The sequence below is a fragment of the Lithobates pipiens genome, unplaced genomic scaffold (genome assembly GCF_037356315.1).
Source record: "Lithobates pipiens isolate NorthernLeopardFrog02 unplaced genomic scaffold, aLitPip1_a1.2 Scaffold_19, whole genome shotgun sequence".
Taxonomy (NCBI): Eukaryota; Metazoa; Chordata; class Amphibia; order Anura; family Ranidae; genus Lithobates; species Lithobates pipiens.
The window spans coordinates 216,962,374-216,985,942 of NW_027507764.1; the positions used below are offsets into that span (position 1 = coordinate 216,962,374).

General features: G+C 45.0%; 1 pseudogene; it reads left to right on the forward strand.

The window, feature by feature from the left end:
* The window catches only part of LOC143998044 (protein spinster homolog 1-like), a 101,521-nt pseudogene that overhangs the window by 53,119 nt on the left and 24,833 nt on the right, over positions 1 to 23,569 (forward strand).

Genomic DNA, 23,569 nt, shown 5'->3' on the forward strand with positions numbered 1-23,569 from the left:
GGCAAATCGCGGTAAAAAAACGCAGTAAAAAACGTCGCGAATCGCTGTAAAAAGCGATCGTTTTTCTGATCGCTGCATTAGTGTTACTGGTGCCGCTAAGTAGTTAGTTATTTTTTTAGGTTTACCGCCAGGTTTTTATAGCGCTAGGTACCCCGATATACTACCCAATAACCATTTTAAACCCCTGATTGCCCCTAGTTAACCCTTTCACCCCCTTTTGCCAGTATCACTAAGCGATCGATTTTCTGATCGCTGCATTAGTGTCACTGGTGCCATTAGGTAGCTAGTTATTTTTTTAGGTTCACCGTCAGGTTTTTATAGCACTAGGTACCCCGATATACTACCCAATAATGTTTTTAACCCCCTGATTGCCCCTAGTTAACCCTTTCACCAGCGATCACCGTATAATTGTCACTGGTGACGCTGGTTAGCCAGTTAGTTGTTTAGGTTCCCCGTCAGGTTTTTATATAGCCCCAGGGACCCCCATATACTACCTAATAAAAATTTGAACCCCCTGATTGCCCCTAGTTAACCCTTTCACCAGTGATCACCGTATAAGTGTTACAGGTGACTCTGGTTAGTTAGTTTGCTTTTTATAGCATCAGGGCACCCACCATTTATTACCCAATAAAGGTTTAACCCCTGATCACCTGGCGGGTGATATCAATTAGGTTTTAGGGTCAGGGTCTGCGTCGCCCCAGGCAGCGCTAGGTTAGTGCCAGTACCGCTAACACCCACGCGCAAAGCATAAACCTCCCGTAGTGGTATAGAATCTGAACAGATCAATTTCTGATCTGATCAGATCTATACTAGCGTCCCCAGCAGTTTAGGGTTCCAAAAAAACGCATTGTTAGCGGGATCAGCCCAGATACCTGCTAGCACCTGCGTTTTGCCCCTCCGCCCAGCCCACCCAAGTGCAGTATCGATCGATCACTGTCACTTACAAAACACTAAACACATAACTGCAGCGTTTGCAGAGTCATGCCTGATCCCTGCGATCGCTAACAGTTTTTTTTTGGTAGCGTTTTATATTTAAATCCGGAAGGCAGTGCTTGGTTTTCAGGGTCCCGTACGTGGCTAGGCTCCCAAAAAGTCCCCCACATGTGGTATCCCTGTACTCGGGAGAAGCAGCAGAATTTATTTTGGGGTGTAATTTCACTTATGCCCATAGCATGTGTGAGCAATATATCATTTAGTGACAACTTTGTGAAAAAAAAAAAAAATTGTAATATTCCTGCAACTTGTGGCAAAATATAAAATATTTCATGGACTCAACATGCCTCTCATTAAATAACTTGGGGTGTCTACTTTCCAAAATTGGGTCATTTGGGGGGGTTTTGGGCTATTTTGGCATTTTATGGCCTTCGAAACTGTGATAGGTAGTGAGGAGTGAAATCAAAAATTTGCACCCTTAGAAACCCTGAAGGCAGTGATTGGTTTTCGGGGTGCCGTACGCAGCTAGACTCCCAAAAAGTCCCACATATGTGGTATCCTCGTACTCAGGAGAAGCAGCAGAATATATTTTGGGGTGCAATTCCACATATAACTATGGCATGTGTGAGCAATATATCATTTAGTGACAACTTTTTGTAAACTTTTTTTTTTGTGTCATTATTCAATCTCTTGGGACAAAAAAAAAATATTCAATGGGCTCAACATGCATCTCAGCAATTTCCTTGGGGTGTCTACTTTACAAAATGGGGTCATTTGGGGGGGTTTGTACTGCCCTGCCATTTTAGCACCTCAAGAAATTAGATAGGCAGTCATAAATTAAAAGCTGTGTAAATTCCAGAAAATGTACTCTAGTTTGTAAACGCTATAACTTTATTGAAATTTTTTTTTACTAAAGACATGTGGCTGAATAAATTTTGCCCTAAATGTATGACTAAAATTGAGTTTATTCGATTTTTCTTATAACAAAAAGTAGAAAATATATTTTTTTTCTCAAAATTTTCGGTCTTTTTCCATTTATATCGCAAAAAATAAAAATCGCAGAGGCAATCAAATACCATCAAAAGAAAGCTCTATTTGTGGGAAGAAAAGGACGCAAATTTCGTTTGGGCACAACATTGCATGACCGCGCAATTACCAGTTAAAGCAGTGCAGTGCGAAATTGTAAAAAGACCTTGGGTCCTTAGGCTGACAATTGGTCCGGGGCTGAAGTGGTTAAAACCGCAAGCAGTTTGAAATGACTTTTTTTCCATTAACCACTTCCCGACCAGCGCACGACGATGTACGTCGACAGAATGGCACGGGCAGGCATATTGGCGTACATGTACGTCCAATCTTCAATGCCGCCCTGCCATCGGGAGCGCGCTGGCGGCGGCGCGCTCCCGCGCTGGTCGGGACCCCCGTGAGTCCGGTCGCGGGACCCGCGGACTCGATCGCCGCAGGCATACCCAGGATCGTCTCACGGGACAGCTGAATGGAGGAAATGCCGTGTAAACAGCATTATTCCTAGCCACTAGTGACACTGATCTCTGCTCCATGTGATTAGAGCAGAGATCAGTGTTCACTAAAGGAAAGCCCAACCCCCCCACAGTTAGTAACACACCCCTAGGAACACTTAACCCCTACACTGCCACCCACTGATTAACCCTTTCACTGCCAGTGTCATTTACACAGGAATCACTGCATTTACAGTGCCTTGCGAAAGTATTCGGCCCCCTTGAACTTTTTAACCTTTTGCCACATTTCAGGCTTCAAACATAAAGATATAAAATTTTTATTTTTTGTGAAGAATCACCAACAAGTGGCACACAATTGTGAAGTGGAACGAAATCTATTGGATTTTTGAAACTTTTTTAACTAAAAAAAAAATGAAAAGTGGGGCGAGCAAAATTATTCGGCCCCCTTGCGTTAATACTTTGTAGAGCCACCTTTTGCTGCGATTACAGCTGCAAGTCGCTTGGGGTATGTCTCTATCAGTTTTGCACATCGAGAGACTGAAATTCTTGCCCATTCTTCCTTGCAAAACAGCTCAAACTCAGTGAGGTTGGATGGAGAGCGTTTGTGAACAGCAGTTTTCAGCTCTTTCCACAGATTCTCGATTGGATTCAGGTCTGGACTTTGACTTGGCCATTCTAACACCTGGATACGTTTATTTGTGAACCATTCCTTTGTAGATTTTGCTGTATGTTTGGGATCATTGTCTTGTTGGAAGATAAATCTCCGTCCCAGTTTCAGGTCTTTTGCAGACTCCAACAGGTTTTCATCCAGAATGGTCCTGTATTTGACTGAATCCATCTTCCCCTCAATTTTAACCATCTCCCCTGTCCCTGTTGAGGAAAAGCAGGCCCAAACCATGATGCTGCCACCACCATGTTTGACAGTGGGGATGGTGTGTTGAGGGTGATGAGCTGTGTTGCTTTTACGCCAAACATATCGTTTTGCATTGTGGGCAAAAAGTTTGATTTTGGTTTCATCTGACCAGAGCACCTTCTTCCACATGTTTGGTGTGTCTCCCAGATGGCTTGTGGCAAACTTTAGACGAGACTTTTTATGGATATCTTTGAGAAATGTCTTTCTTCTTGCCACTCTTCCATAAAGGCCAGATTTGTGCAGTGTACGACTGATTGTTGTCCTATGGACAGACTCTCCCACCTCAGCTGTAGTTCTCTGCAGTTCATCCAGAGTGATCATGGGCCTCTTGGCTGCATCTCTGATCAGTCTTCTCCTTGTCTGAGCTGAAAGTTTAGAGGGACGGCCAGGTCTTGGTAGATTTGCAGTGGTCTGATACTCCTTCCATTTCAAAATGATCGCTTGCACAGTGCTCCTTGGGATGTTTAAAGCTTGGGAAATCTTTTTGTATCCAAATCCGGCTTTAAACTTCTCCACAACAGTATTACGGACCTGCCTGGTGTGTTCCTTGGTCTTCATGATGCTCTCTGCGCTTTCAACAGAACCCTGAGACTATCACAGAGCAGGTGCATTTATACAGAGACTTGATTACACACAGGTGGATTCTATTTATCACCATCAGTCATTTAGGACAACATTGGATCATTCAGAGATCCTCACTGAACTTCTGGAGTGAGTTTGCTGCACTGAAAGTAAAGGGGTCGAATAATTTTGCACGCACCACTTTTCAGTTTTTTATTTGCTAAAAAAGTTGAAATTATCCAATAGATTTCGTTCCACTTCCCAATTGTGTCCCACTTGTTGGTGATTCTTCACAAAAAAATTAAAATGTTATATCTTTATGTTTGAAGCCTGAAATGTGGCAAAAGGTTGAAAAGTTCAAGGGGGCCGAATACTTTCGCAAGGCACTGTATATAGCAGTGATTACTGTATAAATGACAATGGTCCCAAAAATGTGTCAAAAATGTCCGATGGGTCCCCCACAATGTCGCAGTCACAATAAAAATCGCTGATCGCTGCCATTACTAGTAAAAAAAAAAAAAAAAATTATTAATAAAAATGCTATAAAACTATCCCTATTTTGTAAACGCTATAACTTTTGCGCAAACCAATCAATAATCGCTTATTGCGATTTTTTTTTACCAAAAATATGTAGAAGAATACGTATCGGCCTAAACTCAGGGAAAAAAATGACAAAAAGTAAAAAATAATGCGTTTTTTTCAAAATTGTCGCTCTATTTTTGTTTATAGCGCAAAAAATAAAAAACGCAGGGGTGATCAAATACCACCAAAAGAAAGCTCTATTTGTGGGAAAAAAGGGACATCAATTTTGTTTGGGAGCCATGTCGCATGACCACGCAATTGTCAGTTAAAGCGACGCAGTGCCGAATCGCAAAAAGTGGTCTGGTCTTTGACCAGCAAAATGGTCCGGTCTGAAAGTGGTTAAATGTCATTTTGTGCAGGGACTGTTCTAAACATGGGAAACACGTGCCACTTCACAGGCATACTATAGACACCCCCAGGCATGATATTTAAAGGAATATTTCACTTTTTTTTCACTTTAATCGTCATTAAAATCAGTGCGACCGAAAAAACTGCCATTTTTAAATACAATTTTGGCATTGATCCATGTCCCCTGGAGCAGGAGCCAGATCCCAAAACCCTTTTTAGGACAATATCTTGCATATTAGCCATTAAAATTAGCACTTTTTATTTTGAACGTTCGAGTCCCATAGACTTCAATGGGGTTCTAAAGTTCGCATGAATTTTTGGTCCGTTCGAAAGTTCTGGTCTGAACCGAATCGGGGGGTGTTCGGCTCATCCCTAGATGCTAACAAAAAAGGGTATCGCAGTGAACATAGTCATAGACCAAGGCTTCCTTGAAGCAGAGTTCCACCAAAAAGTGGAACTTCCACTCACCTGATTTCACACACCCCCCCCCCTCCAGTGCCACATTTGCCACCTTTCGGGGGGGGATACCCATCTTTCACAAGGATCCTGTCCCCACTTCCGGGAGCCTGCACCGTTGTCCTTGACGTCACCGCTCGGTTCCCTCCTCCTTCCCCCACCGTTGGGCCAATAGGAGAGAAAAGCGGAGCCTCACGCGGTCCCCTTACCTGCAATGGAAACATCAGCTGCGGGTGCCGACATCGCTGGACTCCAGGACAGGTAAGTGTCCAATTTATTAAAAGTCAGCAGCTGCTGACTTTTCATTTTTGAAACAATGGGCGGACCTCTACTTTAAAAATTTAGTGTATTTGCTTTGGACCTATAGACAAGCATTGAATCGAGGGCGTCACCCTTGGGACACAAAAAGGACAAACAAATTAAACCGCTACCAAGAATGGAGGAACTGTTCACCGGTTCCCAACCGACTCCTGCACATATATGTCGGCAGAATGGCAGGCTGGGCAAAGTAACGTACGTGTACGTTACTTTAAATTTCCCACCGCACACGCCTGCCGAGAGCTCAGTGACCGTGGTCTCAGGTCCCGCTAACTCGATTGCCGCAGGGATACCCACGATCGTGTCACGGAGCTCAAAGAACGGGGAGATGCCGATGTAAACAGCATCTTCCCGTTCTACCTAGTAACAGCACATTGATTATCCACTCCCTGTTATCAGGAGCAGCGATCAGTTTGGTGTCACACACAGCCACGCCCCCATACAGTTAGAAACACACCCTTAGGAACACTTAACCCCTACACTGCCACCTAGTGGTTAACCCCTTCACTGCCAGTGACATTTTTACAGTAATCAATGCAATTTTATAGCATCGATCACTGTATTAATGCCAATGGTCCCAAAAATGTGTCAAAATTTGTCCCTTGTGTCCGCCAAAATTTCGCAGTCACGATAAAAATCACTGATCGCCACCATTACTAGTAAAAAAAATAAAAAATTAATAAAAATGCCATAAAACTATCCTCTATTTTGTAGACGCTATAACTTTTGCGCAAACCAATCAATAAACGCTTATTGCGATTATTTTCTTCTTTTTACCAAAAATATGTAGAAGAATACGTGTCGGCCTAAACTGAGGGAAAAAAATGTTTTTTATATATTTTTGGGGGATATTTATTATAGCAAAAAGTAAAAAATAATGCGTTTTTTTTTTCAAAATTTCGCTATTTTTTTGTTTATAGTGCAAAAAATAAAAACTGCAGAGGTGATCAAATACCACCAGAAGAAAGCTCTGTGGGAAAAAAAGGGCGTCAATTTTGTTTGGGAGCCACCTCGCACGACCGCGCAATTGTCATTTAAAGCGGCGCAGTGCCGAATCGCAAAAAACGCTCTGGTCTGGAAGGAGGTAAATCCTTCTGGGGGTAAAAGTGGTTAATGAAGACAAAGCCTATCCCAACTGTATTATTAATCAATAATAGAATAATTAAATGGCCATAATAAGAGTCATGGGAGACAGCATATTGATGCTGGCTGTGGTATGATAACTGTTATGATGTATTGGAGTAGCAATGCTCAGTCAGTCCTCATCCCATTGCTTGGCCCTTCCTCCAAGTTGGCGGATAGTGGTACATTCTGGCAGGGGTTCTAATCCTTCCACACTATCCAAATCTCAGCTATATGTCCATGATAGTCTGGGCTTAGAAAAGTGGGTAGAATGATGACGACATCTACTGGTGGAAATGAATTACTGCGACGGGCAGCATTGAATTGGCAATAGATCCACATTAAAGCGGACCTTCAGTCGTTTTTCATTTTTCCATCTATTAAATCTTCTGCCCTTGTTGTTTTAACTTTGGATAGTAAAACATTTTTTTCTGTTAGTAAATACCTTATACAGCCCACTTCCTTTTTGGTCATTAGCCTAGGCTTATAACATCATGCACATCACTCTGTCTCACTCTCGTGAGAGTTTGCCAGGAAGGGGGGGGGGGGGGGGGGTGAGTCATAAGAGAGCCAATGAGAGCTGCAGAGCTGAAGGGGTGTGTCTGTGTAAATCCAGTAAGTGAACAGGCAGCGGCCACAGTCAAAATGGATGCAGCCAGACTCTGGAGGGAGATTTCTGCAGCATATTTGGCAAGTACAGAGTCACAGTATATATAAAATAATATGCAAAGTGGTTGGAGGGAAGCTTCAGAATGGCAAAGACATTTTTATTACAAATTATGTGAGCAGACTGCAGTTCCTCTTTAACAGATTTGAAATTTATACTGGTCAACAAGTGGCTTATAAATTTTGTGCAGTGCCTTTGTCATTTGTCTCCATTTCTTATTGCCAGTGTTTGCTGTTTCTTGGTATTTTCAGGTCACCCCAGGACTGGGCCTTATAGCTGTTCTGCTGCTGATCTTTTTTGTTAAGGAGCCTCCTAGGGGCGCTGTGGAGAGGAAATCTGAAAGATCCCTCTCCCACACGTCCTGGTGATCCGACGTCAAGGAGCTGCTGAAAATGTGAATATTGTCTTATTGCATTAAGGAAGTCTCTCTCCTTTCAAGACAGAAGCTTGCATTAGAAGGCCAGTATTTTGTGTCTTTATTGTATTAAAGCAAACTTAGGGGCTTAAAAAATGATAATATACAGGTGCCCAGATGTCGGCGCACAACAAAGTAACTTTATTTGCCAATAGCAGCCAACTTAGACACAAGCTTCAATGATCCTCCCCTCCAACCAACCCCCCCCCCCCCCCCCCCAACCTTCCTTGCCCCGCCATTGGATCTTGAAGCTGTTAGCACAGTAGATGACTACTATAGAGGGATAGGAGGGAGTTGGCTAGGGCCAGCAACCAAGGGGCTTCTCCCCTCCCTAGCAGAGCATTATGGGGTTTTAGAGTTCCAAGCAGCTCTTCAAAGTCCATGTTCAGACATTGAAAAGTGGTCTGCTAGAGTATATAAATTATATTTCTCTTACGTTCACCGACTGATACAGCTCCTTTCTTAGACCATTGGGTTGTTACACCACCTGCACGAGAGGACTAGGCATAACATGTTAACATGTAATAATAAAACTAGAGCTTTATAGTTCTGCCCAAGGGGCGGTCCCTTAGGTAACAACCCCTCAGCCTGCTACTGCAGCCTCAGTTTTTTTTTCTGCCTAGTGAAGGAGAAGGACCTAGGAACCCTGTGGGCCCATCGGTTCGTGGGTTTTTCTGCAAAAGTTTTGCTTTTTGCGCAAGATTAAAGATCCTGTGATCTGCTATCAACAGCCGGCTGGGTGGGGATGAGCAGCTGGGCATTCCATGGGAGGTCGATTCGGGGGTCCCTCACCTCCCTCTCTTCTCTCCCTGTCCCCGTCTTCCCTCCACCCCCCCTTCCCTGTGGGGGATGCTGCATGGGCTGCTGAGCGGTGTGTGCCATAGACAGGGGCTCCCTGGGGGGCTCTCACCTGGGGGGGGCTGCACTGGATAGTTGTGCCCTGGATGTGTGTAGGTCTCTCCCCTGAGGTGTCTGGAGGTTGTGTCTGCTGATCGCTGTAGCGCTGTTTTACCACCATTTCTCTGCCTGTTTTTTCACTGTTCTTCATTGCATACAGTGCTCGGTGGCCATTTTTGGTGTGACCAGGGAGCAGCATGCTCTGTCTCCTTTTTCCCGTAGTCCGGCGGCCATTTTCCCTGTGATTATGTCCTTTATACTGGACACTCGGTGGCCATTTTGTTGAAGCCTGAACACGTTTTTCAGCTTCAGTGCTATTCAGTAGAGTTCAGCACATAGTGATTTGGTCTCTTATGCATCTGGGAGCTGACACAGGACACAGACACACCTAGCTGGATTGCGCAGAACTTGGTCAGGGTGGTGACTCCTGTGAGAGGAGCCCCTCAGCCAGCAGCAGTTAGGAGGGTGGGACCATCACTGTCCTAAGTCCCCAACAGGTGGTAGACAGGGTAGGATCAGCATGACTTAAAAAACTGGTGTTTCTTCCCCCGAAATCCAGGCAATTACAATTGGCTTGCCTGCAGACAGTGCAATGCCTCTGGACGCTTTGTCGGCGGTCCTTAATTCGTTCATTGCCAAGATGGAGGCAGTGCGTGGGCGTAAAGGTGGTAAAAAATGGCCCCTCCCCCCATCCTCCGGGGAGAGCTCTGATGCAGACTTTGGACCCGCTGAGGCTGGTGACCCCTGTTCTGTCGTTTCAGACGACGCTGACCAGGACAGTGAGGATGATTCCCCTTCCGGGTTCATGCACGATAAAGCACTTTTTGTAGCACTTATCACACCTCTGCATGATACCCTGAAAACTCAGGAGCCAGCAGATCCCTCTGCTGATGTAGCGGTCCCTTTTGGGTCCCATAAGCCAGCCCATACCCCTAAGGTGTTCCCGTATCTGACTTATTTCGATAAGTTCATATACAAGGAATGGGGTCGTCCGCAGCGGACCTTTCAGTCCCCAAATACATGGCGATGCGTTACCCCTTTGAGGAGAGCTTTCTCAAAAAGTGGTCGGCTCCTCCAGTCGTGGACACCCCAGTATCCAGGTTAAACAAAGTAACCACGATCCTGGTAGAGGGGATTCCTACCTTTAAGGACCCCACAGACAGGAAGGCCAAGGCAATGGGTTCAGCAATGCAACCAGTACTGGCATCCGCACTGGTGTCACAAACACTTACTGAGTGGGTAAAATTTTGCACCGCAAATTGGGGGAGCAACAGGCTTCTACTCTCTGCATGGCACTAGCAGACCAGTTAGTGCAAGGCCTTAAGTATGTTTGTGACACAGCCCTGGATCCTCTGTTATCCAGGGCTTCAGTGTCAGCAGTGGTGCTGATGCGCCTGATTTGGCTAAAATGCTGGTCAGCTGACCAGGCATCCAAAAAAGCCTTGACGGATCTTCCCTTCCTTGGCAAATGGCTCTTTGGAGCCTCATTAGATCACATTATTAAAAATGCCACAGATGGTAAGAGTACACTACTCCCACAGGCCAGGAAGGCTAAGGAGCCATGCCGTAGGCCAGGACCCTCTTTTTCTGCTCACAATCGGCTTTTTCATCCGCCCGGGGCTTCGGCTAAGCATTCCCAGCCTGACAGGACAACCTCTGAAAGACAAAAGAGTCCCCGGAACCGCAAGCCTAACAAGGCTGCGAGCAAAAGTGCTACCGCATGAAGGTTTGCCCCGCCCGCAACACGGTGGGCCTCTCTGCTGTCCGACCAATGGGTCTGCGATCTGATTTCCTCAGGCTACAAGATAGAGGTGATTAGTACCTGTTCTGGAGTCGTAACGTTTCCAGAGGTAAAATCGGTTTGTAGTCCCCAAAAAGAAAGGGGTACGTCCAATTTTTAACCTAAAAGCCCTAAATTACTTTGTAAAAGTACAGAGGTTCAGAATGGAATCAGTTTGCTCAGTAGTCGCACTCCATCAAGGGGACTCCCTGTCGTCTTTGGAAATCCAGGATGCGTACCTGCACATACCCATATGCCTTTGGCATCAGAGGTTTCTGTGGTTTGCAGTTGGGGAAGCCCACTACCAGTTTGTGGCTCTCCCCTTTGGCTTGGCATCAGCCCCCCCGAGTCTTTACCAAGGTATTGGCTCCTGTTTTGGCGTTGCTGCGACAACGTGGAATCGCAATCGTGGGTTACCTAGACAATCTCCTCCTGAGAGCATCTTCTGCCTCAGAGTTAGAGGAGGATGTGGCGATCACCATGCAGACCCTGCATGAATTTGGGTGGCTGTTAAACCTAAAAAATTTGGTGATTGAACCGACTCAGCATTTGGAGTACCTAGGCATACTGCTGGACTCCATGGAAGCGAGGGTCTATCTCCCTTCAGACAAGCTGCAAACTCTCAGAGCCCCGGTAAAACTGCTGATGAACCGCAGGTGGGCGTCGCTACGCTTCTGCATGTGAGTCCTGGGGCTCATGGTGGCCTCCTTCGAGGCAGTACCATATGCCCAGTTTCACACGAGAGTTTTGCAGAAGGAGATCTTGACGAATTGGGACAAATCTCCATTATCCCTGGATCGGCAGATTCAGGTGAGTCAGTCAGTCAGGGACTCCCTGCTCTGGTGGCTGAGGTCCCCGGCACTTCGGTCTGGGAAGTCGTTCCTACTGCTACAGTGGACAGTGATCACAACAGACGCCAGCCTAACCGGCTGGGGTGGAGTAATGGGAGTTCAGTCAACCCAGGGCCTCTGGTCGGAAGAGGAATCCAAGCTGCTGATCAATGTGCTTGAGCTGAGAGTGATCAGGCTATGCCTCTCCACATGGTCGATAATACTTGGAGGGCGTCCGATCAGGATCCAGTAAGACAACGCCACAGCGGTGGCATACGTCAATCACCAAGGAGGAACAAGAAGCTCGGCCGCCGCACGGGAGGTCACTCACATTCTTCAGTGGGCAGAGCGTCATGTACCGGCCCTGACGGCCATTTAAATCCTGGGAGTGGAGAACTGGCAGGTGGATTACCTAAGTCTGGCTTAGGGAGGTGTTCTGGCTACTGTGCTTGCGATGGGACACACCAGATGTGGATCTTCTGGCCTCCCGTCTCAATTGGAAGGTGCCGAGATTCGTGTCCAGGACAAGAGATTTATGGGCAGAAGCGTCAGACGCGTTGGTGGCTACGTGGAATCAGTACCAGCTGAGCTATGCCTTTCCTCCGCTGAAACTGTTACCACGTCTGCTCCGCAGAGTGGAGGCCGAGGGGATTCTAGTAATACTGATTGCCCAGATTGGCCCCAGTGTCCCTGGTACGCAGACCTAGTTCGCCTGGTGGGGGACGCCCCATGGCGTCGTCGGTTACGAGAGGACATTCTGTCTCAAGGTCCTATTCTCCATCCTGCTTTACCATTGTTTTTTTTGTTTTGTTTTTATGCTACTTCAGCAAATTTTTTTGAGAGGCCCCAATCAACTTTTCATTCATTTCTGCCCTCCTCGCCTTCACATCATTGTAGCCTTACTCGTATCCAATCCCTGTTTTGTTTTTTTGTTTTTTTCCTTTTTCCCTTCTTTCTTTTTTTTCTTCTTTTTTTTTAATCCTTTATTTTAATACAAAAAAACAAAAAAAACAAAGAACAAAAAGGACAATCTCAAAAATGTTCATGTTAACCCATCTCTCTCCATCCTCTGCTACTTTCCCCCCCAGCCCCCCAACCTCCCCCGTCCTCATCTGTTCCGTCTTTACGTGAGAAATGAATTCCATTTCTATCTTTCCTGTTTTCCGGTTATATTCTTATATGCTCTGCATAGCTCCATGTTTTTTTGTAATTTTTCCACTTTTGCCATTTGTCTGTTGTTACCAATCTCTTATCATCATTGCAATCGCTTCGCCTGTCCATGCGATAAGTTTCTTCTACTGCATCTATCCACTCCCAGATTGGTGGACTTTCTTCGTCTTGCCAATTCTTAGGTATCAATCTTTTTGCGGCATTTAAGAGATGCGGGATCAGTGACTCTTGATATTTTTTTACCTCCCCTTTGGTGCCATGGAATAAAACTATCCATGGGTCTTCTGGGATTGTTATATTAGTTATTTCTTTTATGTAATATAAAATCTTTTTCCAATATTTGTTAATTTTAGGACAACTCCACCACAGATGAGTCATTGTTCCCGCAACCTTACATCCTCGCCAACAGTCCCCTGACTTGCTTAGTTGGTATTTGCAAACTTTGTCTGGCGTGGCGTACCATCTAGATATACATTTGTAGTTCATTTCGGCAGTGTTGCTGTCGGACGCCTATCTATATATTAGTTTTAAAAAAATTCCCTGGGTGGTTTTATCACATTGTGCCCCTAATTCCCTTTCCCATCTCTGTATGAATGGCGGGCCCTCCAGCCCACTTCCCCCAGACAGGAGCTTATACAACCTGGAGATAATTCCTTTCGGGTTATCTGTCAGACATAATCGCTCCAACTGCGACAACTCCTCTTCAGTTCTTAGGCTCGGTTCACACAGGGGCGACTGCGATCCGACTTCAGGTCGCCCCTAGTCGCCTCAGGTCGGACAACATTTAAAAATCAATGTAAGTGAATTAGAGCAGTCTTAATGCACGCTACTGAAGTCACCTCCGACTTCAAAAGAAGTTCCTGTACTACTTCAATCCGACTTGTAGGCGACTTGTACCCATTGATTTCAATGGAGGTCACCTCCAAGTCGGATCTCTGTCTATACGGAAGAGACTTTGACAGAATTATTAGCTCTGAAGGGGGAACTTCACGACAGATTTCTGAAAAAAAAATTGGCGTGGGTTCCCCCTCCGAGAGCATACCAGGCCCTTAGGTCTGGTATGGATTCCAAGGGGAACCCCCTATGCCGAAAAAACGGCGTGGGGGTCCCCCCCAGATCCACACCAGACCCTCATCCGAGCACGCTACCCGGCCGGCCAGGAAAGGAGGTGGGGACGAGCGGGCGCCCCCCCTCCTGAGCCGTACCAGGCCGCGTGCCCTCAACATGGGGGGGTGCCTTGGGGGAGGGGGGGCGTGCGGCCCCCCCACCCCAAAGCACCTTGTCCCCATGTTGATGAGGACAAGGGCCTCTTCCCGACAACCCTGGCCGTTGGTTGTCGGGGTCTGCGGGCGGGGGGCTTATCGGAATCCGGGAGCCCCCTTTAATAAGGGGGCCCCCAGATCCCGGCCCCCCACCCTATGTGAATGAGTATGGGGTACAATGTACCCCTACCCATTCACCTGTAAAATAAAGTACAAAAAAAAACACAACACACAAGATAAAATAATTTATTGCACAGCTCCGGGGGTCTTCCGTCTTCGAGGGTCTTCTCGCCGGACTCCTCCGCTATCTTCTTGTAGCTCTTTTACTAGCGGAGGAGCCCGGCATTCTTCTTCGTCGCCGCGGCCTCTTCTTCCGACTTCGGGGGTCTTGTCCCCCTCTTCGGTTCTTCTGCCGGGCCACCGCGCCTTCTTATAGCTCTTTTACAGGCGGTGGCCCGGTCTTCTGTCGCCGCCGCCGCCGCCTTCCGTTCTTCTTCTTCTTCTCCTGGAGATCTTGACTCGACGTTCTCTCCGGCCGCAATGCCAGGGACGCGCTGCGCTGCCACTTATATAGGGACAAGGGGCAGTGTCACATGGGTTGATGTCACATGGGTTGATGTCACATGGCGACAGTCCCAGCATCCTCCGGGACTGTGACATCGTAAGGGGGCGGGGTCACCAGGTGACATCAACCCATGTGACATCAACCCATGTGACACTGCCCCTTGTCCCTATATAAGTGGCAGCGCAACGCGTCCCTGGCATTGCAGCCGGAGAGAACGTCGAGTCAAGATCTCTAGGAGAAGAAGAAGAAGAACGGAAGGCGGCGGTGGCGGCGACAGAAGAACTTTGTACTTTACTTTATTTTACAGGTGAATGGGTAGGGGTACATTGTACCCCATACTCATTCACATAGGGTGGGGGGCCGGTATCCGGGGGCCCCCTTATTAAAGGGGGCTCCTGGATTCCGATAAGCCCCCCACCCGCAGACTCCGACAACCAATGGCCAGGGTTGTCGGGAAGAGGCCCTTGTCCTCATCAACATGGGGACAAGGTGCTTTGGGGTGGGGGGGCCGCACGGGGTAACGTGCTCGGATAAGGGTCTGGGGGGGACCCCCACGCCGTTTTTTTGGCGTAGGGGGTTACCCTTGGAATCCATACCAGACCTAAGGGCCTGGTATGCTCTCGGAGGGGGAACCCACGCCAATTTTTTTTCAGAAATTTGGCGTGGAGTACCCCCTTCAGAGCTCATTTGGCCACGGCAAAAGTCGCCTGGCCTGTGTCTAAAAGTCGTGTTCAAGTCGTCTCCAAGTTGCCTCACAAAGTCGTCCTGAAGTCGTGTCGCCCCTGTGTGAACCGAGCCTTAATGGTTGCGGTAAGCTTTTAACGAAGTGCGCCAGCTGGAGCTACCGCCATCCATCTATCCTTCCTAATTCCCCTCTAGGTTTTAATTCGTGCAATGACAAAATCTTCCCATCTTTTATAATGTCTCTCACTTGTGCTCTCTCTTTTTTCAACCAATTCCCGCCATTTATCTTTAACCCTGGGAAAAAATATTCATTCTCTTTTAAAGCTATTAGTGGGGAACTATACTGACCATTTAATTGCTTATACACCCCATCCCACACCCTAAGTGCATTGCGTGTCAAAACATTTATGTTCGGGTCAAGTGTCCTGTATTTTGGCAGCTTCCAAACAATCTTATTCAACTGTGCCTTACTAAATGTGTCTTCTAAGTTTACCCATCTTTTCCCCTTTTTATTTTCTCTTACCCACTCGACTATTCTCGACAGTACAATCGATTAGTAATATTTTTGTATATCGGGGACAGCTAGCCCCCCACATTTTTTCTCCCGTTTCAATGTTGAAAAGGGGACTCTCGGTTTTTTATTGTTCCAGACAAAGCCCATTAACAATGATTTTAATTTTGAAAAATAAGAATTCGGTAAGGCTATGGGTATCATCTGGAACCTACCGTATTTGCCGGCGTATAAGGCGACTGGGCGTATAAGACGACTCCATATTTTTCAAGTGAAAACATAGGTTTTGGGCAATACTCGCGGTATAAGACTACCCCCCTTCTGAGGCAACACCATTTAAAAAAAACATTAGAACCATTAAAAAACTCAAAGCAAGAATGCCAACTACTCATCCGCCATCCTGTGATATGTCATAAAGTAAATCAAACAATAATAACACAAACAGAGATCTATTGAATGCCACAACTCTGGAAAGTAGAATTTTTCACTAACCAAACCTATACCACTTTTGGGTTACAGTCTATGGGAATTGTCCACCAAAATGCATTTAATAACCCCCCTGTCATATGTCCCAGATTTACCTGTCCCTCTTGTGTGCCTGGGACCTCAAAGGCAAATAGCAGGATGTGAAGTAGTAGGGGGTCAGTGAATGGATTTACCCAGGGAAGTATGGTGAGCGGTGTATTATTTTAATGAATACAACGCCTGCTTGGATTGGCAGAGGCTGTAACATCATCAGCCCTTGCCTCTCTCTCTCTCTCTCAAAGCCAATCCGAGCAGGCTACTCTATGTAGCCTGCTCGGATTGGCAGAGGTTGTTACTCCAATCCAAGCAGGCTCTGTATTTGTTACCGGCCTCAAAATGTGAATTAAGAGAGCCGATGATTGTAGACGTGATGAGATAAGGTGATCAGCTTGGCGTGGACTGCAAAGAATCACACAAACAGCATGAGATATGACCACTGACTTTATGGCTGGAAGTAGTTTTATTTCCAGTCACATGGTGTGTGGCCTTATATAGACTCTGTTTGTGTACCTTCTCTGCCATCTACTGGTTATTAATAGAATAGAAGGGCCATGTTTAGAAATATAAAAAAAAATGAATATGTACTTTGCTTTGGGGTGTCTGTTTTGTGACCATATAAACCCCAGTCCGTCACACTCTCCCCTCCTTCAGTTAATGGCTCCCGACATTAAACTCAATTGGTATCTGAACACTATTTAGTGATTTAAGTAACCCAAATAGGTACTTGTTGCCACCAAGGAGCTACGTTAACTACCTGGCATGTCATGGGAGTAGCTAGCATTGTAGGAGTTTGTATGGTGTGAACCTGACTTGGTCTGTATCTTGGCTGGCCTAGTGTGTCATATGTAAAGATCTCTTTAGGCTTAACTTGTCTGGTAGATCTTCTGACAGGAGTTGAGTCTTCTCCATCAACATCATTTTCCATTTGCATATCTTGGTTCACAGGTAAGTCTTGACTTAATGAGGGTAATTCTGCAGTGTCTAGTCCCACCATGTCTGTAGCCCAGATTTGGTCGCCAACTACTGTTCCATCATTTTGTTCTTGTTCAAGATTGGGTGTGGTAGTTGTAGGATAGAACTCTTCAGCAGAAACTCTTAATGGGATTTTCTGTACGTTTTGAGAGTTTGGTTGAGACACAACACAATCATAACTTTCTGTAGTCTCTGGTATATAAGGATAATACCATCTTTCTTCATCTGAACATTCCTCCTCCTGGTCCACATCCATTCTGGTATCCTTTCTGTTACTTGATTGTCTTTGTTTCATCGGTACTCTTGGAATGTGTCCTTCAATTGGTAGGTCATTTACTGGTAGTAAAAGATTTCTGTGCAGTACTCGAATAGTCTTTTTACCACTTTCAGGCTGAATTTTGTACACAGCCCCATCTTTGATTCTTTCTACCACTTTGTGTACTGATTCTTCCCAGTATGAACGAAGTTTACCAGGTCCTCCTCTTTCAAAGAGATTTCGTACTAAGACCCGATCACCCGGTTGAAGAGGTGCTCCTTTTATCTGTTTGTCATAGTACTTCTTCCCTTTAGCAGATGATTTTTTGCTATTCTTGGATGCGATTTTGTAAGCTTCTTGCATTCTAGATGCCCATTTCTGAGTAAATGTTGGTTGACTTTCTGATTCCTTTTTCAAATTTAGGTTGAGCATTAGGTCAATTGGCAAACGAGGAGATCTTCCATACAATAGAAAGAATGGCGAGTATCCTGTGGCTTCATGCCTGGTGCAATTGTATGCATGAACCATATGTGGAAGATGTTCTTTCCAATCTGACTTTTTCTCTTCCTCTAAGGTGCGAAGCATCTGTAACAAAGTACGGTTCAGTCTCTCCACTGGGTTACCCTGTGGATGGTATGGAGTAGTTCTTGAATGAGAAATCCCTGCCAATCGTTGCAATGTCTGAAATAAGTTGTTTTCAAATTCTCTTCCTTGGTCATGGTGGAGTTTCTCTGGATAGCCAAAACGTGGTATGAAATCTTGAAAGATCTTTTCTGCCGCCGTTTTTCCAGATTTGTTCTTAGTTGGATACGCTTGTGCAAAGCGTGTGAAATGGTCAACTATTACAAGTATATACTCATATCCTCCTTTGCTTTTCTCCAAGTGAAGATAATCAATGGATACTAACTCCAAAGGTGAACTGGTAGTAATCGAACCCATAGGTGCTCTTTCGGTGATATTTGGACGCTTTCGTTTGATGCAGCTGCACTTCTTCAGCACATATTCATCAATGTCTTTTTGCATAAATGGCCAGTAAAATCGTTCACGTGCTAGGTGGGTTACCTTGTCAGTACCAATGTGACCCATGTCATCATGAAGATTTCTTAAGACCAATGGTTTTAACTTTTCTGGTAGAACTAGCTGTTTTCGGGTTCCAGAGTGTCGGTAGAGGATTCCTTCATCGACTCTGAGTTTATTCCATTCATGTATCAAATGTCTCGTTTTGTTGGTCATACTCTCCTTTTCTTTGTGGTTTGGAATCCAGTCGTTCTCCTTAAGCCAGACCACTTCTCTAATGTTGGTATCGTCTTGTTGTAATGCTCTGATATTCTCCTGAGTCATTGGGCAGATTGTCTGTCCTTTCAGCAATTCTTCGGCCACATCACTTTCTGAGTGAAGAGTCAATGAAGCCACCCATAATGCCTCTTCTTCGTCAACAGCTTTGCTCCCTTGCCACATAGCTGACACAACCTCAGATGGTACAAGCTCTGTGTACTCACTCAGATTCTTCGTGAGTTCCACCGGAAATCGTGACAGTGTATCTGCGTCTGCATTCTGTTTACCTGGCTTGTACTTGATATCGAAGTGGAAATCGGCCAACTCGCCAACCCAGCGATGACCCACGGCATTCAGTCTGGCAGTGCTCAATACATATGTCAATGGGTTGTTGTCTGTGTAAACGGTGAATGTTGGAGCGTAGTACAAGTAATCTCTGAATTTGTCACAGACTGCCCACTTGAGAGCTAAAAACTCAAGTTTACCAGAGTGAAGATGGTAATTGCGCTCTGCTGGAGTCAATGTTCTGGAGCCAAACCCAATAACACGAAGTTTTTCTCCTTGTCGTTGGTATAGTACAGCACCTAGGCCTTCATTGGAAGCATCAGTGTGTAAGACGAAGGGTAAGTCAAAATCAGGGTATGCTAGAATTGGTGGATTGGTTAGCATGTCCACCAGTCTGGATACTACAGCTTGATGTTTGGGTGTCCATTGAATCAGTGTTTTAGATGGCACTTGTGCTTTGTTCCCGTTTTTCTTCATAGATTCCATCCGATTGTTTTTGGGGATGGATGTAGCAGATTCTTTCTCAGTGTTCTGCAAAAGTTCATACAGTGGTTTAGCAAGTCGAGAGAAATCTTGAATGAAGGACCTGTAGTAGCTCAGGAATCCTAACAAAGATCTGACTCCTCCCACTGTTTTTGGTTCTTTCCTTTTCAAATGTAATACCGCTTCAAGATCTTTTGGGTCAATTTTTATGCCTTCTTCTGACACCATTCGTCCAAGGTATCGAATCTGTCGTTTAAAGAGTTCACACTTCTTCGGTCTAAGTTTGATACCATGCTCACGCATTCGACTAAGCACTTGCCTAATATCATTGACATGCTCCTGAAAAGTTTTGGAGTAGCAAAGTACGTCATCCAAGTATGGAGAACAACATTTGTCTCTGATGCCCTCTAATACATTCTCCATGCATCTCTGAAAAGCTGCTGGGGCATTCGTTAATCCAAATGGAATACGGTTCCACTCCAGGAGTCCCCAGGGGGTGCTGAAAGCCGTCAGATGTCTGGAGTCTTCATGCACAAAGCCTTGATGATACGCACTACCCTGGTCCAGGATTGAGAACCATGTAAATCCTCCTAAGCTATCCAGCAGATCTTGTATTCTGGGTAGTGGATGTCTATCTGGGATAGTCTTTCGGTTTAACTCCCTAAAGTCAACACATAGTCGTAGGCTACTGTCCTTCTTTCGAACACAAACAACTGGTGATGAGTATGCGGAAGAAGATTTTGTTACCCAACCTCGGTCAAGAAGGTTTTGGATATATTCTTTCACTTCTTTGTATAGGGGTTTCGGTATCGAATTGTAGCGTTTCTGGACAGGAGTTTCATCTTTCAGATTTATCCTCAGTTTCAGGTTAGGGATGCATCCTATGTCTCCCTCATCTCGAGCAAAGACATCTGATTCATCATATAACATTTGTCTCGCTATCTCCTGTTCTTCTTCTGAGAGATCTTCCAAATTGACAGGTGGGTGCCACTTAACAGATTTGTTAGTGGGTAGCTGATTTCCAGTGTCCACTTGATTCAACTGGTTTACATGAAACACCCTTTTCTTCTGGTCAATTCCCTTTCCATCGTCTTTGTTTGGAGACAATGGTAGAATCTCAGCTGCTGGAGAAATGGTACCCAATACTGTTCTGGGTGGAAGGTAGATGTCATGTTGAGCACGGTTCAATATAGGTATCTTCACCAGTTTAGAGAACCCATTTGGCACATCTACCACTGAAGGAAATAGTTCAAGTCCTTCCTCAACTGGATATTCGGGAAGTGGTTCAAATGACATGATTCCTCCTTTCGGCCACGCTCTAATTCTACATTTGACTTCACAGAGCTCGCCTCCTTTAATCTGGAGTCCCTTCTTCCCCACTTTGACCATACGACTATCGAATATTTCTCCTGGGTCAGTTGCTTGACTGACAGCATTGACAATGTTATTCGCTACACTCTGTCTTACTTTCATAGCTTCACTCAGCAAGATAGTCAGGTTTTGGGTGCTGTTTGGTCGGTCACGGTTTTCTCTGATCAATTCTTCGATAACATTAAACCCAAGAATTGGATTGTCATTACAGCAGTCACTCACCAGCATTGGCACATAAATGGCTGAGTTTCCATGTCCACTACTTTTGAATTCCAGGAAGACTTCAATCCATCCGATGAATGGAATGAGAGAACCATTTGCAGCTGTAATGGATAAGTTGTCATCACAAAGTAAATCTTGTATGTGCCTAATGGAGACACTGGGTAGAAACTTTTCTAACCATGCCTTCCCGACAATGCTGACCTGAGCTCCTGTATCCATCAACATGTCAACCGGAACACCATTCATCCGACATGACAGTAGGCATTTTCCTCCAATTAATTGTGCTACGAGTTGTTTGGAGAATCCATTCTCTTTTGGGAGTGTTCTAGTTGACCGGTGGGTGAATACCCTGTTTACCTTAGCATGGGACAGATCATTTGAGGTGGTCACTGGTTGTCCCTTTCCCAGTGACCGTCTGTCGTTTCCCGACTGCCTTCTTTTCTTCAAGCAATCAACCGCCTGTGTGTGTGTCTTGTCCAACCACAGTAGAAACAATGGTAGCAGTTCTGACTCTCTCGTTTAATGCAATCATCACACCTGGGCTCGCAGTGAGTTGTATCTGGAACTTGAACATTGGTTAGTGGCTTAGTCATTTGGTTTCCAACAATAGGAGTTAGCTTCATCATCTTTTCCAGGTTCTTTGTGAGAGCAGAGACCTGTGTTGTTAGTTCCATTAATGCCGTGTGATTTACTCTAACATCTCCCTCAACTCTCTGTTGCAAGGTGTCTTTTTCACTATTCCCTGGTGTCTGTGATGAATGAACAGTAAGAGGTTTATGTTTAGGTGCACTGTTTAAGCGTCTCTGCCTTTCTGTTTCCTCATCAACTGATCTGGTGACTTGCTCTATGATAAAGTCATCCGTTACTGTCAAATCAGACACGTAAGGCTTGATATCTCGTCTAACATTAGAATTTTTCTCATTTAGTCCCTGATACAGTGTATGAAGGAATATGCCTTGCACCAGTTTTTTGTCATAGTTAAACTCTTGCCTATCATGTTGTGATGTAGACAGAACTTTTTGTTTTAACCCCACTAGCCTGTAAACAAATTGTTGTGCTGTTTCTCTTTCTTGCTGGGCAGCATTGCTAAGGTCCTGAAATAACTCATTACCACTTCGTTCTCTCATATGTGACTTCAAAAACCTTTTCAATTCAGCAACAGTAAGATCATCTTTGTCAGTCAACATATCTTTAAAATTACCAGGTTTGATTATTCTCAACACTGTGCGTATAATTTCAGATTCAGGGAATTTTTCTGTTAGACCCTGGTCAATTTGTCTGCACACGCTACTGTAACTCATGTCCGAACCATGATCTGAAATTACACCACCATGCATTTTAAATTCTCTACGTGGCAATAAAGCAACAACATCAGTTAATCTCACCACCTCCGATACCTGTTCAGTCCTTGCAGTCCCACTACTTATTTTTTTTGCAGCGGTTGCAATGTCCACAGTTGGTGTACTTTCCTTGTTAAGTTTTAGTTCATTGATCTTGTCTTGGATGATGAGTAGGTAAGACATACCTTGATCTTCCAACTTTTCCAGCTGATCACTTCTCAAGTAGTCTTCAATAAATTCAACAAGTTCCATTTCGTTGGTACCAGTCACTGATGGAACGTCCACGTCTCTTCCATCTCCCAGCGTAATAGCGAGGCTATGCAGCTGTTCTTCATTAAGCAGATGAATTTGTTTCTGGATATCCCACATCAGCGCACGACGAGGAGACGCCATCTCTGTTGCAATCTGAAGACTTGCACTCAGGAGGCAGACGACACTCAGGACTCTCCTTGTAGCTCTGTAGCAGGCTCACGCTTGTCTCGCGCTTCCCTCTCACTGGTAACCCAACGAATCCCGGCACACGAGCCCCCAAAATGTTACCGGCCTCAAAATGTGAATTAAGAGAGCCGATGATTGTAGACGTGATGAGATAAGGTGATCAGCTTGGCGTGGACTGCAAAGAATCACACAAACAGCATGAGATATGACCACTGACTTTATGGCTGGAAGTAGTTTTATTTCCAGTCACATGGTGTGTGGCCTTATATAGACTCTGTTTGTGTACCTTCTCTGCCATCTACTGGTTATTAATAGAATAGAAGGGCCATGTTTAGAAATATAAAAAAAAATGAATATGTACTTTGCTTTGGGGTGTCTGTTTTGTGACCATATAAACCCCAGTCCGTCACATATTCATTAATAGAATACATCGCTCGCCGGGATTGGCTCAACGGCGTATACTGTTTGTAGCTGAAGCCACATACAGTATTAGCAGACATTTGGGTGCTGACATCCATCAGGCAGCATTGTATACCTGTATACCCAGCGTATAAGACGACCCCCTATTTTTGGGCATTTTTTTTAAGTGTAAAAGGTAGTCTTATACGCCAGAAAATACAGTATATAAAATTTTTGGCAGAATGAACGTCTTGAGTGAGCTTATGCGTCCCATCCAGGTCAGTGATCTATTTGCCAATCTTTTACTTTTGTTCTTGACTTCATCTAATAATGGGATGTAGTTTAGTTTATACATTTTTTCCACAGAGGTCACCAATTTTATTCCTAGATATTTTAATTCTCTTTGCCAAGGGAATTCAAACTCTTTTTGAAGCTTAAACTTTTCAAGTTTACCTGTGTTTATATTTAAAACCTCGGATTTTGCTTGGTTAATTTTAAAGTTAGAAAGTTGACC